This window comes from Ochotona curzoniae, unplaced genomic scaffold, assembly GCF_017591425.1.
Source record: "Ochotona curzoniae isolate NIBS_2020 unplaced genomic scaffold, NIBS_Ocur_1.0 scaffold_4506, whole genome shotgun sequence".
NCBI lineage: Eukaryota > Metazoa > Chordata > Mammalia > Lagomorpha > Ochotonidae > Ochotona > Ochotona curzoniae.
Window position 1 is genome coordinate 15,465,138 of NW_024467119.1, and position 17,254 is coordinate 15,482,391.

General features: G+C 37.2%; 1 pseudogene; it reads left to right on the plus strand.

Annotated features, from left to right (window-relative positions):
- Positions 1-1,055: 1,055 nt before the first annotated feature.
- On the plus strand, positions 1,056-1,777 carry LOC121147301 (annotated as a pseudogene).
- Positions 1,778-17,254: the final 15,477 nt, after the last annotated feature.

Genomic DNA, 17,254 nt, shown 5'->3' on the forward strand with positions numbered 1-17,254 from the left:
AGCCCAAAGCCATGGGACCCACGTGGGAGACCCAGAGAAGGCTCTGGGCTCCTGGCTTTGGATGGGCTCAGTTCCAACTGTTGCAGCCACTTGGAGAATGAATCAGTGAATGGGAGATCTTCTCTGACCTCCTCTCTGTATATCTGACTTTCCAATAAAAATAAATAAATCTTTTTAAAAGATACACATTACATAAAGGATGGAATAAAACTGAACCTGGAGCTTGAAATGGGCAGTAGGCTATGGGATGTGGGCATGTGACACAGCATTTTAATGTTTATACACTATGCTTGTTCACAGGCTTTTTTTGGGGATAATAAAATATGAAAAAAAAGAGTCTTGGTTACTATAAATTCATATGAATCACATCTATGACTCTAATATTTTATATAGTGACTTTCTTATTTGTGTATATGAATTACTCTTTTAACATTTTAGATGCAGTCCAACCACAGTGCACAAAAAAAGTAGACATTTCGGGCCCGGCGCAGTGGCACAAGTGGTTAAGGTCCTCGCCTTGCACGCCCGGGATCCCATATGGGCGCGGTTCTAATCCCGGCAGCCCTGCTTTCCTTCCAGCTCCCGGAAGAGGCTCCTGGCTTCGGATCAGCATAGTATCGGCCGTTGCGCTCACTTGGGGAGTGAATCATGGGACGGAAGATCTTCCTCTCTGTCTCTCCTCTCTGTATATCCACCTTTCCAATAAGAAAATAAAAAAAAAAAAATCTTTAAAAAAAAAATGTAGACATTTCTATGTAATTATTTTGTCCCTAATTCAGGGTCATGCCATCACCACATTTGTCACAGCTCTTATCACTATTAACCTATACCCTCAGGCTATTGACTTTGACCTGGGAGAAAGTAGTTAGTGATAAGAGACATTTACTTGCTCAACTCAGAATCACTTGCCTTTGCTTTTACTACCTTCCACACCCATGCAGAGATCTGCATGTTCATGTGATATATTTGCTTTTACCAATGCAAGTTATATTTCAGCTTCTTGTTACATTTCCTAGATACAAGCACAAACAGAGACAGAAAAGCACAGCCGGGGGATGTCTGGAAAATGCATTGCAGTTCTGCTGCTGTTACAGCTGAACTGTTGCTTCAGATCTGTACAAAGGCACTGGCCAATGGAGTACAGTCACTGGATGAACTTAAATGTAATTTTGGGTGAACTTGTCCAGAGAGGTCATGAGGTGATGGTTCTGAGAAACTCAGCTTCCATTTTCCTTGATCCTAGCAAATATACTGCCACTCAATTTGAAACGTTTCCTGTAGCTCTCATTAAGGATGGTCTAGAAATTTTTTCAAACAATAGGTTACTAATTGGACACAGACAGACAAGGACACATATTGGAAATATCTCCTAGCACTAGACATCTTTGCAGTTTATTCTGACAAGTGTGAATTTCTCTGTAAAGAAGCAGTTTTGAACAAGCAGCTGATGGTGAAACTACAGGAATCCAAGTTTGACATCCTTCTTTCAGATGCCATTGGTCCATGTGGTGAGCTGCTGGCTGAGCTGCTGCAAATCCCATTTGTGTACAGTCTCCGCTTCTCTCCTGCCTACACTATGGAAAAGTACAGTGGAGGACTTACAGCACCTCCTTCATATGTGCCTTTGATTCTGTCCGATTTAAGTGGGAAATTGACATTCATGGAGAGGGTAAAAAATATGCTGTCCGTGCTTTATTTTGACTTTTGGTTCCAGACATTTAAGGAGAAGAGATGGGATCAGTTGTGCAGTGAAGTACTAGTTACATCACATTGTTAATAATATGGAGTCCTCAACTTTCCTGTGATTCTAGTGTTGGGCTCTATGGATGTGAAATCAAAGCAATTATAGATAGGGAAAGAAATGCTTTCTTAATCTCACAGTGTTTGTGGAAAGGCTTCTATTACAGGGTCTGATGGGGGCAGGAGGTCACACTCTACAAGGGAAGCAGGAGTGAAGAATTTTCTAAGACACTATCATAAATTCCTCATGGTAAAGAAATGTCAGGAGACACTTGCTAATCTATTTGCAAATGGAGACAAGCAGAGAAAGTTTTCACACACAAGCCCTATAGCAGGTAGGCAGGCAACACTGAGCAAATTGTTTTCTCTGGTGCATAAAAATAGTATTATTTCAAAATTAAAGAGGTTTTTCTTTTTTTTGTATATCCTAAACAGTTTCTTTGGAGTTGAGAGATACAATGTTTTTTTGCAGAGTGAAAACCTATATTTGATTATTTTATTGACTCAAGATCATTACATCTTTATCCATTATTTCACTGAAATAAGAATATATATGAAATTAGTCTTTATTTTTCTAAATTGTGCTTCTCCATTTAAAAATAAGTGAAAATTAAGTGTCAGAAAATCTGTTTTTGTAATTTAAAGAAATCATTCAGATGAATCTTCTAGTTATTTATAGAATTGGTTGATTTTCCTTCTCTCCCTGTCTCCATTCTCTTCCTTTCACCTCTTCACTTAGTTACAATAATGATATATAATTTGCTATTTTATTTAAATTTCATTTTCATAAAGCTTACCTATCACAAATAATGGATAAAATGTGATATTTACAATCATCTGGCTTATTTCATGATACCTATTGCCCTCCAATTGTGTCCAATTGCTAATACTTTCTTCTTTTTGGCAGCTAAACAATTTCCATTGTGTATATATACCACATTTTCTCGGTCCATTCATCTGGTGATTTAACAATTGTGAATCACTGTGTATTAACATGTTGGTGCAGGTATGACTTTGAAGTAATGTTTCTCTGTCTCTTGGGTAGATACCCAGCAGTGGGATTGTCTTAGTTCCATCCTGCTCAATGTTTTGGAATATTTTGAAAATTATTAGAGTTACTTCCATTTTGAAAGCCATCAGGTCCTGCATTTTTCCTTCATGAAAGACTTTGTTTACACACTGAATTTCATTGCTTGTAAACATTGGCAGGTTGCACGTACACAAGAATTTATTCATTTCTTCAAAATCTTGCAGTTTGTTAGCCTATAGCGCTGTAATAGTTCTTTATGATCTGTTGTGTTTCAACAGGGCAAGATACAATGTCTCCTTTTTCATCTTAAATGTTCTTTATTTGAGGTTTTGCTCTATCCTATCTGTCAGACTGTCTAGGGGTTTTCTTACTTTGCTCATTTTCTCAAAAGCAATTTTGTCTTATTTTCTAATGTTTTTAGATTCAATATTATTTCTACTCTGATGTTTATTATTTCTCACCTTCTGCTGAGCGGGGGGTTAAGTTTGCTATTTTTCTGTCATTGAGATGCATCATTGTATCCTTAAGTTGAGACATTTTTTAAACTGAAGCACACATCGCTGAAATTTGTTACCAAATGCTGTATTTGTTGTATCCTACCTGTTTTGATAGGTTATATTTTCATTTTCATGTACTTCAACAAAATTTTGTTTTTCCTTTTAATTTCTTCAATGACCCATTGAATATTTAGGAGCATGTTGTTTAATTTCCATGTGTTTATGTATTCTCAGTTTTTCTTCTTATTCATTTCTAGTTTAATTCACTTACAGCATGAGAACACACATTATAAGATTCTAATCTGCTTACATATGCTGAGATGTGATTTATGATATACTATATGACCCAGAAAATGTCCATTTTATTTGAAATTTTTAATGAGTTCTATAAATGATATGGTCATTCATGTTGCTTACTTATTTTCTCTTACCTTTAATCTCATGGAGTTTCCTTACAACAATTCTTTAGACTGCTATGTTTATCTCATTCCATACATTTCCTTTAGCTGTGGCGATAACTGTGTTCTTTTGGATGCATCATACTGCCTTACTTCTTCATGTATCCAATGTCCCTATGTTGATATCTTCACATTCAGAATAATTCACTTCAGCTTTATGGAGTATTATTGCAAAAGAGTTTATGGCTTAAATGGAATACAGGGTAACACTTGGTTTGTTGCTTTAGTTCTTTTCCTAGATGAGCTCAAATGATATTCAGAGTGATTTCTTTTGCTTTAATCAATATATTCTGTAAATTATTTTTAATGTTATGATTCTTTTCCATGACAGAGTTGCATATGCATAGGGATTCCTCCCTTTATTTCCTTCCTCCCTCCCCTTTTACCTCCTACCATTTTTGCATGCATTATTACAGTAGTGTAGTGCTTTAGTAAGCAATTACAGTTTTAGCATTCTTCTACTTAAGTGCAAGATGGCATTGTAGTTATTGACAAGAAATGTGGCTTTGAGATAAAAATTGATTTCCGAGTATATGTGTCTTTGGTCCACACAGAGTTCGGTGTCAGATCTGAGTATATAGCCAAGGCCTAGCTCTTTGTGCTGAGGCAGACGATGTCCCCTTGTGCACTGGCAAGCTTGAACTCAGGGCTTGCTTTAAACTATTGTGGCTGTATAAGTATTGTGGCTGTATAACTATGTGATATAGATGGAACTATTCTTAGACCTTTCTGGAATACAACTGGTGCTTGGGCATACAACACAAACATTCCTATTCCTGGGACTAGGCACAGTGAACAGAATGATGCTCTAAACCTAAAGGATGATTACATGGGAAATTTTTTCTGAGGCAGATAAGAGTCTAAAAAGCTGAAATGTGTTCTTCCCCAAAGACACTGAGTAGATTCCAGGAGCACTGAAAAATTTAGAGCTAATTATTACAGTCCTGGTGCTTCAGGATACAGGGGATTCATAACCCAGCTATCCTAGATAGGGAGCATATTTTTCTATTTAATCAACTCCTTGCAGTGTTTATCCCCAGATATTATGGTGAATCTCCATGGGTCACGTAGATTGTATAGGCACAGCTCTGGGATAATGCCCGAAAACTCACAGTTGCAGGACGCGGGAGATCACTGTTTTGTCCCACATGTCCCTGACTGTCACTCTGATTCTGGTAGGATTAGGGCATATGTGTGTTGTATGACTTTATGCTGTGAGTATGGCTCATTGCAGGGCTGCTATGGGGGAGGGAAGAAATGCAGCTTGCCTGCTCTAAGCCTGGCAGATGTTCAGAACCCGGCAGCTTCTAAGTCAATAGGTGACTGGGGTTCCTTCTCAGGTGAAGCCATGATCAGTGGGGATGCAGTGGTTTCTTCCTGTTATTACACAGTAAAATGGCAAAACACAGCAGGCAGCTGGCTGCAGCACACGGCTGGGCACATCACTGTCTCTGTCTGCTGTGGAAAGAGTCTTTGGTGCTTTTTCATGTCTTTGTTAAAAATGTCTGTCAAAATGCCGCTGAGAACCATGACCCTTCATTTGTTCTTTTTGGATGCCAGGGCAGCTGAGTTTAGTGTAACCTGGACAGTAGGGAATGCCGACTCAAGTACTTGGTCCCTGCTGTCCCTGTGGGAGGCCCAGAAGGAATTCTTGATTTTCAGTTTCTGCTTACCTAGTCCTAGCTGTTGTGAGCATTTGGAGAATGAACCAGTAGATGGAAAGGTTTTTGTTATCTGTCTTTCAAGTAAACAAAAAGCAAAAAAGAGAATAATTCCAGTCCTCCCTGAAAATCCATTCAAGGACTATATTGGTAAATTGTGAACCTGGACTGAAGCCTTATCTATGATTAAGGTCAATTCTTAAAGTAAAATAATTGGGCAAATTTCTGTGTTTTTTTTAATTTTAGGGATAAAATGCACATTTAGCTATATTGTGGACTATATTATGATTATGATTATGATTATAAATATATGCAAGTAATATTAAAGACAGAAATTCTATTCACATTGCCTCTGCATATACCTAATACATAAGTAAGACATAAATGATGCTCATAATTTATGTTAAGTATAAAGTATATTTGTCTTATAAATATATAATATAAACAATTTATTTTATCATTGCAAAATCTTTCAGAAAATTACATAATATATTTCATTGATAATGCTCTGTACTAAAATGTATTTGTTTTATTATTTTATGATACATTTCCATAGGCTCTGGGATTTCCATACACTCTCACAGCCACTCCCACAGATTCATTTACATGATTACAATAGTATAGTCCTTCATAAATAATCATAGTTCCATCATTCTGCTATTTAAGTGTATCCTGATATTGTAGATATGAAAAATGGCAGTCTACAATCCTATTTTGAACATATATTTAGCAGTTATTTGGGAGTCTATCTTGTATTTGGAAATAGAGATGCATGCTTAATTATGTCTTTACATATGGATATGATAGTTTCTATTATACAGTTAATATATATCCCCTTAACTGAAAAGCCATAAAACAAAATTAGCAAGAGGAAGAGGGCCTTGCACGGTAGCCTAGCAGCTAAAGTCCTTGCCTTGCATGCACAAGGATCCCATATAGGCACCTGTTGTAATCCCAGTGGCCTGGGAAAGAATGTCCTAAAGCCTTGAGACCCTGCGCCTTCTTTTGAGATGCAGAAGAGACTCCGGGCTCCTGGCCCTACCCTACACTTTCTTCCTCCAATCAGGAAGACCTGTAAAAATCTATGACTTGGTCGGGAAAGTTGACATGTTGCACATTTGGAGCTATTGGGAGTTGGAATTTCCCCTCCCAACCTTACCAAATGTCCAAGTTTGTTGGAGGGCTCCATTGTAAACCTGCCAAAGCTCTCCCCAAGGTAAGTATATTTCTGTTTACTTTGTTTTGTTTATTTTACATTTCAGTGAAAATTACCTTTCATTGTTCATTTACTGCATTAGATTTATGGGGAGAGGGAGTTATGAAAAATAAATAAAGTAGTCTGTCATATATTTACATGAAATCATAAGTATCCAGATTTCATAATTATTAACAAACAACTTGAGTAACATCAGATATTTTGATGAAAGAAACAGTGGATATAGTGGTAACTATGGTTACCAAAGTACCGGTTGGTGAGGAAGAATGCAGTTGAATAAACAGACTGATTTCTTTACAGAGTTTACTTGTATCCACATTTGAGGAATAAGCCAAAATATTTAGTGAGGATGCTGGAAAAATAGAGAAATGAGCTGCAGAGAGATGTGAACAAACATCCATTAAGAAAATAGTAGTGACTTCATTCATCTTCAAAGAAACAAAGCTATGAAAAAGGAAAACATCGTTGTAAACGTGCAAGCAAAGGTGATACATGACTAAATCCATAGCAGTGACAATTACTGTCTTGAAATGTGTGAAAATATTAGTAGTAAATATAATATATGGAATTTCTTTGGTGTCAATATGGAATACTTTCTGCCAGACATCTGCACCTGCATATTTCTTGCAGCACTATTAACAATGGGCAAAGAGTGGAAAGAACCTATGCATCCATCCACTAATGAACAAATGAAGAAACTATGCTATATATGAACACTGGAATGCCCCTAACCTATTAAAATGATGGAAACTTGTCATCTGTAATGCCATGGAATTAATTGTAGGTTATTGTGTTAAGTGAAAACAGAAAGCCTGACACAGAAACATAAATATCAGATAATATCACTTAAAGCTAAAACTTAACCTATTTAAGAGTGAGATAATGATTGACAGACCTGGGAGAGAAGAGAACTTGGAGGAATGGGTAAAGATTGCTGAAAGATGGAGGAAACACTATTGATTAATTTACTGTACACATTTTGACAATAAGATAGGCAGCATAAAGTGATACCGTTTTGTCGTAAGCATTGATATTCTTCACAACATCAATATTTCATTCCTTAGCAAAATCTCAGGAGTCTACAGTATGCATCGAAGGCATGATTTTTTTTAAACCTCAGCTGTTTTCTGCTTTCTCCTGCAAGGATAGGAACTACAGTAAAGATCTCTTGAGGAATTGTACTTCAGTGTCATAACTCATTGACAATGAATGTAGGGAAAATATTACTTGCATGTGGAATAAAGATCTAGTCACTTCTAGCAGTTATATCTGACAAGGGTCTTTTAGTTTATAACAATAAGAGAATTCTGTGAGTAGAATGAATGTCATTCTTCTGGATTTAATATTTTAAATTTATATTACACTTTTAAGACAATTATTTTTGCAAGAAAATTTGGAATGTGCATAGAGTCTTCAAACAATTAATGGGAAAACTATGCATGAATTTCAAGAAAAATGTGCCATAAGAAATCTTAATTCCATTTTCCATGTATGATCTAAAGTACCCTATAATGTCAAAAGTAAGAATTCTTTACAGCTCTTTTGCAAGTTTTCTTGAGATATTTTTACTTGCTTCGTAGTAACAATCACATAAAAATTAAAGCTTGCTTTAACAGTCACATAAAAATTAAAGCTTGCTTTACATTTATTTTTCAATATTTTTATGTAGTTCAGATAGTTAATGACATATTAGAGGACCCAGGTGGGGGAAGAATGTTCTAAGGGTATTATTTGAGTGGTTTTGATAGTCCTGAGATACTGCTGGCTTTCCAAGGTATCTTCGTTGACCAAGTCCACCTCAGTGCATTCACAGACCCAGATGATTGCTGCAAAGCTTGGCCAGCAATTTTCCTAAATATTCTGCTTTTCATCCTGTGACAAGGATCCCAGCATTCTGTGCTGGCCTAGATAAGCTGACTGCCATGTTTGTCATGTGCATCTGGGCATGCTATTCGCTGCGCAGGCATCAACAACTATGAAGGCCTAGTCCTGATACATGCACTCCAAAGTTGGACCACATGTCTTGTGATTTTCCCCATGGCTTAGGTTTGAGTCCAGCCATCGAATCAGGGAGTACCCCAAGAAACCTTACCTGCAGTGACCACATAGTTGACCCTTGTATGTGCCAGCCAGTGCAGGGTCTGCTTGGTCTATCCTCTGCAACAACCAAGGCACAAATAGGAGAATGTAACTACCTTTTCAGTTCCTCCCCCAGTACTAATTGCCATGCAAACTGAATGGTGCTGCAGTCTAGCTTAGCCCAGACCATCCCAGTCCTGGTCTTTATGCATTAGAGGGGTTGCCATGTCCTATCTGAGGTGGTCTGCAGTTTTTACATGCATTCACAGAAACATGATCCACATTGACACCACAAAATAAAATGGGACATATATATTCTTACTAAAGAAAAGCAGAGCCAGATCCTTGTCACAAGTATAACATAGAAGAGATATTCTGAGATAAAATGACCTCACCCTTAATCAGACAAAAGCAACTGATTTTAAAAAGAATGAAAAATAAGCATTGAAAAGTGAGAATCAAAGAAAAGAAATGAGAACGTGCAAACTACAGAAGAATGAAGTTAAATATTATTAAAATGGATTTATAAGATGGATTTAAAAATGTGCAGATTGTGACTTGACAGGGGTGTGTTTTCTTAAGTAAAACTAATCGTGAAAACCAGATTCAACTTAAAAGCTACAACCCATGTCTTAGCATAGATAGGAGACAGGCTAACATTGTTGAATTCTCCTGGCACAGTGTGTAGGCAAATGCTTTGTGGAGTTTCAGGTTCACATTTCTAATGAAAAAGAAGACATGATATTGTATTTTTTGTTTGTCTTATTTAAAACATTATACATGGTCCATATACAATTTATACCAGTCTACACAATCTAGTGAAATATTTGTTTTTAAAATGAAAAAAGAGAGCAAGTTCCCACATGAGATCTGATAAATTTTGATTTAGGAACCTGGTTATCCAGATTACAAATGGCAAAGCAAACATGTGGATAAAAAAGAAATCTAAGAGCAATTTTTTAACTCACCAAGAGATACATGAAAGTCCAATGGAAGAGAAACTTATACCTTTGAAATACAGAAAATATTTGATAATGCTCTTCTATACTTCAAATTTATGTCAACAAATATCATTAATAAAACTCGTAGACAGAAGGGAAAGAAACTGAAAGTAATTTGTAAGCATGAAAATATTCTTAGCGAGGACAGTTATGGAAAGAATTTTTGAAAAAGTAAAGGTATTGTACATAAAATTGCTGTCCCAAAATAGAATGACCAGTTTCCTCTAGGCTGCAAAGAAAAGGATAGAGAAAATGACTGAAGGAGTGTGAGAATGTTGTAGAAGATTTGTGGAAGGTGAATGCTGTGTGAGTTCACACTGGCTGGAGATGGCATGGAAATTAGAGATACTAGGTTTGGCTCCTCAACCCCCAGGTGGAGAATTTGGCTTCTATTTCCTTGTCTTAGCTCTAGCACATTATTTAGTGTCTCTCTTCCAGGACCTAATTCTTAGGTCTCCAGTTGGAACAAACTAATTCAACTTGTTTGCTCCTGAATACACTGAATCTGTTTCCAATGAGTAATTTAAATCATTCAATGTTAAATCTATCCATAAAAAGACACTTAAAGTTCTGTAAAGGGCAGAGACAGATGCTTCTAAAATAGGTCTAACCACTGTTACAGCCAGGACTCTGGGCACCCAAACTTCTTATGGACTAAATCGTATGCAGAACCAATGTGGTGTTCCTGTTTCACCTCAGGCAGTTACTAAGGCTGCTTGTTAGTCTTCTCTGAATGGAACTCAAGCACGTCTGTCCACAGTGTCAACATGAAAAATCTAGATCCAGTTCTTGACCACCCCCCCCCCATCATCACCAAATCAAGGGAAACTTTACTGGTATTCCATTTTAATGATCAAATAGAGAACTAGAGTGCAGTGGGAAAGTAACTGAATTGTCACATCACAAAAAGACACACCATGTGCTGCACAAAGGTGGGGTAAGTCACAACACATACCATCCCATCTTTCAAGGGATCAACACCAAATCAAGAGAAACTTTTGGGAAAAGAAGAGCAGAAAACCCATGTTTTCTTCACAGCTTCTGCAAGAATTTGATGTATTTGCATCTGGTGGATTCTTCAGCTACCAGAGGTGCTGAGCCATTATGGCGAGTGCCAGGTGATCACAACCTTGCCAGGTAGGAAAAAAATTATTCCACATTCTGCCAACTATCACCTAGGATCCTGCTGTACCACGGTGTTCTTTGAAGCAACCCGGTGGCTGCAAACAACAATGACATGTCTTGACCGTGTGAGTCACACAGGTGACACTGACCTGCTTCCTTTGCTCTGGAAAGCGGTCATGCAGCCCAGTATAAGGGACTTAGCTATCTGATTCTTGTGATTCATAAACAACCTTGTGCACTCTCCAATAGCTTCTAGAAACATTCTGGCAGATAATTAGCAGAAGCTCAGTCAACCAAGACCCTGGGAAAATGCCAGACATTCCTCTTCATCCTTTTGTGGCCCAAAGGGCAGTCAAGTTGCTCTCACACAGTTCTAGAAAGTCTATTGAACATTTATTCTGCATGACATGATGTAATATTGTCCCTAGGAAATATTCAAGCAGCCTTGGCTACACTTAATGGTAGAAAGTACCTGAGAAGTCTTCCTTAAGTAGGTATTTTCTCCAATAGATGTTTAAAAAACGTTTATTTCTTTGACACAGATATTGCCAGGTATACTGGTGTGTTCTGTGCCACACTGTGTATGGCACTATAAGTACTCTAGCATGGCAACCATGCTCTGCCTGTTGATCATTCACAGAAAACCCCATACATATGTGAGTCAAAAGAATTGACTGGTTCCTCCTAAGCACAAGTACATTGAGCTAAAGTACTGAGAAGCCCAGTCTGCCTAAGACAGTTCTCCCTCTCCCAAGGTGGTGAACCCCTAACAGGCTGTTACTGGGGCACAGGTAAATTTATGTTATAATGATGACAGCTGTTGAAGCCACACAAATACCAAGTTACTGTGCCCCCCTGAAGCAAAACTCAGTGTAATCTGTTTAACTGACACCTTAGTGCAAAGCTCCTAGAAGATGTCATTTAGCATGAAATTACAATAAAGCCTTAGAAGCAACTGATCCTCCATGATCATGTAGCAATATGGAAACACAAGTCATCATGACAACCCAAAACATTGTGACCATTTGGGAGAAGCCCAGCACATGGAAAATGTTTCTGTCTCACCTTCTCTGTGTAAATCTAATCTGTCTTTCCAATAAAAATAAATTAATCTTAAAAAGAAATCAGATGGAAGATCTTCTTCTCTGTCTCTCCTCTCTGTATATCCACCTTTCCAATAAAAAAAATAATAAAAATAAATAGGTGTATGCCGTGCTTTTCCATCTACAGTTGCTTTAGAAAAATTCAAAATTGTTATGCATTACTGTCTTTGTTTACTGGTGAGAAAATATTTTATATTTTATTTTTTGTGAACTAGCTTTTAGAGTTTTTGTAACAAAAGTTATTTAACAGAGTAAATCTGCTTTTCTGTATTTTTCCTAAGTCATCTTGGTACATTTAATACATATAATTTATGCAAAGGTAAAAGATTACTTGGGTATTTTCCAATACCACATGTAATAAACAGGTGCCTCTTCTTGTTAGTTAATGAGTTTTGTGGTTTTAACCACAACTGTTTGAGATTTTTTTTTAATTTTTCTCATCATCTATAAGTTTTGTATTCCATTCTACCTACATTTGCAAACCATCTAAAAATATAACAAACCTGTGTTACTAAAAATAGAAAGTAATTCTAATCAATTGGTTATATTTCTTAAAAGTGTCTAAACATCTTAAATTGTTGCTAAAACTGATTTATTATTCTATCTTGAACTAAGATTGCTAAATCAACACAAAATTCTTTGGTTCATAGAACTTAAATTTTTTATAGGTATCCCTTAAAACCCTTGAAAACAGTTATTAAATGTGCACAGCCTTCCCCTACCATCCTCAAGGTCAAGGAATTGTTGAAACAAAACACCAAGGTCTTAAAAATATTATTGAGAAGCAGTGTGTAAGGGTGGAGGGGGAGAGAATATACTAACCCCTGTGAACACGTTAATTTGGCTTTATTCACCATCAATTTTCTTCAAATTTCCTCCTCCAGCAAGCTGCCAGCTGTGCTCCATTTGGAAATTCTTTAATGTACAGCACAAATGTCTTCAGTTCTATGGAGCAACCCAGCCACCCAAAAGTGAAAAGGCCCCAAACCCTTGCTTACTGTGAGAAGATGGTTTGCCCATGTTTTCCCAGAAGTTGAGCTACAACCTACATGGGTGCCTGCCCTCAATGTCGATTCCTGGGTGCCCCCTACCAGAAGATGCACCTCCAACAAGACAGCTTCAGAACTTTGTCCTGAAAGATCCACCATGCAAAAGACAACAGAAAAGGAGAAGACCAGCATGCCCAAAAACAGTGACAAGGGAGATGCTGTAAAGGACTGGTGCATCAAGCCCAGTGACTGTCCTTATTTTATTTTCATTGCAAAGTCAGATATACAAAGAGGAGGAAAGACAAAGAGGAAGATCTTTCTTCTGTCCAATGATTCACTTTCCAAGTGATGCCATGGCCAGAGCTGAGCCAATCTGAAGCCAGATCTCCCACACAGATGTAGGAACCCAAGGCTTTGGGCCATCCTTGACTGCTTCCCAAGCCACAAGCAGGAAGCTGGATGGGACGCAGGGCTGTCAGGATTAGAACCAGTGCCTATATGGGTTCCTGGGGCATGCAAGGTGAGGACTTTCATTGCTAGGCTACTGTACTGGGCTCAATACTGACAAAGTCTTAATGTCTCAGGATTTCAGCTCTCTTTTATGGATTAACATACCTTAATATATCCAGAGATCATGTACTATGTACGAAGCCTTACTTATCTTTCTGTTCCCATGTGCCCTTGCCTCCCTTAAGCTGCAAAATGTTAGGTTAACCTTTTCACAGTGTGTGGCCTCCTCAGTCCCATATGTAGTTTGAAGAGACCACTTGCGCATTTGGAATCACATAAACTTTACTAATGTTAGTGTTATTTCCATTTTGCATCTCACCACTTGTGTTATTTAATTATACGTGGCTTAGTATGTCTTTTGAAAGCTTCGTAACAAGCACAGTGCTAGTGGTATGAATTCCAGTTCAACTAAATGAAAGTGGAAGGGACTGTGGGACCAAGCACATGACAAAATCCTCCCTTTCATGCACTTGGCCTCATCATCACCACTGCTGTCTCCCTCGTGACCATGGTGGCTGCCACTGCAAAGTCTATGCTGTTCTTGACTCAGACCATCCGGAATGCAAAAACTGAATATAACATAACTGTGCAAACTACCTATGGCCTTACAGATACACCACCCTAGCTCTCCAACAGAAATTGGACTTGCATCTAGAACAATTAGCATTTTGGTGACAGGGAATCTGCCTGCAGTGCAGTGCAATAACACCTGGTGTTCTTGTGTTGAATTTTGTTCTCCCATGTCTATTTCAACATCTTAGGGTATCAGAACAGAAAGCTGCCATTTTGGTGAAAGTCTTGGTGGAAGAATTCATTCCAAAAGCAGAGTGGAAGATGTGAGAGATAGTCACTGGATCTCTGCCTGCTTAGCCTATGTAGGAGGTCATTGACACATAGCACACTATGTCTGGTGGGAACCCCCTGACCATAGTTTCAGCTAACCGAGACCTCAACCTTGCCTGTGCACTGGGCATGCAGTGAGAATAGTGACCTGCACCCCAATCTGTCTTCTCTTGGACAAGCTCTGCTGGGACCTCCTTGGTAAACTCTAAAGAAGTCATGTGACCCACAGAACCACATGTGGTGAATGTAATCTGAGGCATATCTTCCAGTCTATGTGTTATACATGACTCATGCTCCATCTACCTGTGACCTGAGGCATAGCTTCCAGCCATGAGTGCAGAAGTGAGCTGTGACTTGGTTGGAGGGTCCAGAGAGATAGACATACCTTCTTGCCTGTTGCAGTGTCATTGTTGCCTTCCCCTTTCCTAGACTATAAAAGTTTGTGCTCACCTTACAATAAACAGACATGTTCCATCAGACTTCCCCTTTAGTTCTTGTGGCCACTGTCACCTCAAACTAGTTGTGGTCTCAGGGCCTGCTGGCAGTAAAACCCGAGAGGTTGTAGCCACTTGTGGGAGTGAACCAGCAGATGGAAGACCTCTTATCTGTCTCTCCTTTTCTCTGTGAATCTGATATTGTAATCAAAAAATAAATCAATCCTTAAAAAGGAGATTTTTAAAAAAATTATCAGAGATAAAAAACATAAAGAATATTGCCTTAGTTCTGTCATTCCATGCAATCACATTGATTATTTTTGTTCTTATATTTTTGAAGTTTTATTTATTTTTCATCTGATAGATAGAAGAAAAGAGAATTTTCTATCCACTGGTTCACTGTCCAAATGCCCCCAACAGCTTGAACTATGCAAACCAAAGCCAGGAGGAGCCAAGAATGCCTCCAAGTCTTCTACATGTGTTATACATGCCAAGTTATGTGGCCCATACGTGCTGCTTCTCACGTACACTGGCAGAGGGCTGGTTTGAAAGAAGAGGTAGAACTCAGTCCCAGACACTTCAATAAGGGAAACTGGCATCTGAACTGAACCTTAGTCTCTCATCACAATGTCTGTTCCTTCAAAATGCTTGAGGCCTGAAACATTTGAAACAAGAGTCAATACTGAGGAAGAAGAAAACACATGGGATTTGATGTATAATGGAATCCTCAAGATTCTCTGCCAAGCATATCTCCATGTTTACATTGAACCCTCATGTATTTTCAGAAGTTATTTCATTAAGAAAAAAACAACAATAGACTGAAATTTAGCTTTGTAGATGCATTTAAAGCTTTATTATTGCCTCATAATAGTGGATATGTATTAGGTTTCCTAATTTTAAAATAAATTAATGTAGCTAAAGCTCAGTAATAATTTGTATTTCTTTCTACTTAACTATTTATTGCATATTTTACTTATACTGAGTTGATTATATTTTCAAAGTTTAATAGATTGTTTATTCTTTTTAGTGAAAATTATTTCCTAATTAATTTCATCAGTAAATATTGCTTAAAATAATTTAATATTGTAGAAAAGGTCTGTAAATATCTTCCTTGCTTTGAAAAATTGTAATTATTGCTCCTTTTCTACTGGCTATATAAATATGCAGAGGTCATCAAATAAAAATACTACCCTTTAATTTTTTTCTGTTTCATTTACAGTGTGTGTTCTGATTATGAATGACATGTTTAATAGTTTTAAAGGCAAGATGTGAGCGTTTTTCCACTTAAATCATCTAGGATATTTTTAAAATTTGTTGCAGAAGTTTAGAACTTTATTGGCTACTTCCACCCCTGTGTATTATTAGGAAACAATACATAGAATTTATTATACATTCATCATTTTAGGAATCCCAGGTATTATATGAATTAGAAATCATCTGTTGTCAGAGGTTAAGGTAAAAAATGGGAGCTTGTAAAGGATGGAAGTGAAAACCTCACATTACAGTGAGAGTAGAATAAACATCTTAGCCTGAATTTGTCATCCTTAAGGGAAGTGGTCTTTCATTTTGTGTGGCATATTATCTAGCTACATAGGATAATTCAATAAATGAAGAACTTCAATTCAAGCATACTTATAGTTTCATGGGGAAAATATCTTTCACTTTTTAAATATATTTTAATACAATGAAATGACTGAAGTAGGGGACAAGCTAACATTTAATTTTTGTTTTTAAATCACTGAATATATATTTAATACTTCATGAATCATGTGAATTTCAGTTTTCATGTGGAATAAGAGCATGTGTAAACAATGCTAAGAGACTGCACCATGTGTAATCTTTTTTCCATCTAAATAAATTGTGGCAATAATTTGGGCTAGGTCTCCATGCTCAGTCGTTGCTCTAGAAAATGTAATTCTGCCAAATGGAAAAATGTAAATTGTGTACCCTACCTTATCATATCAGTTAATAATTTTTAAATTGCTGTAATATCCACTGATCCCTTTGGGAGAATGCACATCTTTGCTAGGCAATAGTTAATTCTTCTTTCTCTAAAATAAGTAGCTGATGTTGAGGTTATTACACACAGGACACTGTTTTACATACTACTGTAGTCTGAATTGAGTTCCCTGCCAACATTAACCAGAATCTGAGTCTGTTTCATATAATACATGTATTTTGCTTACTGCATGTTAGTCAAATGAAGGATTGTTTCTGATCATGCGCACCAAATCTTCCTGCACCACTAAACCAATAATGTGATATTCCAGTATGTCTTGGATTTTTTTCCTTTTCCCCTTTTCTTTCTTTCTTTCTTTCTTTCTTTCTTTCTTTCTTTCTTTCTTTCTTTCTTTCTTTCTTTCTTTCCCCTTTTCTTTCTTTCTTTCTTTCTTTCTTTCTTTCTTTCTTTCTTTCTTTCTTTCTTTCTTTCTTTCTTTCTTTCTTTCTTTCTTTCTTTCTTTCTTTCTTTTCTTCATTTCTTCCTTCCTCCCTTCCTTCCTTCCTTGCTTGCTTCCTTCCTTCATTCCTTTCTCTTTCTTTCTTGTTAACCATGGATAAGAAATAGAT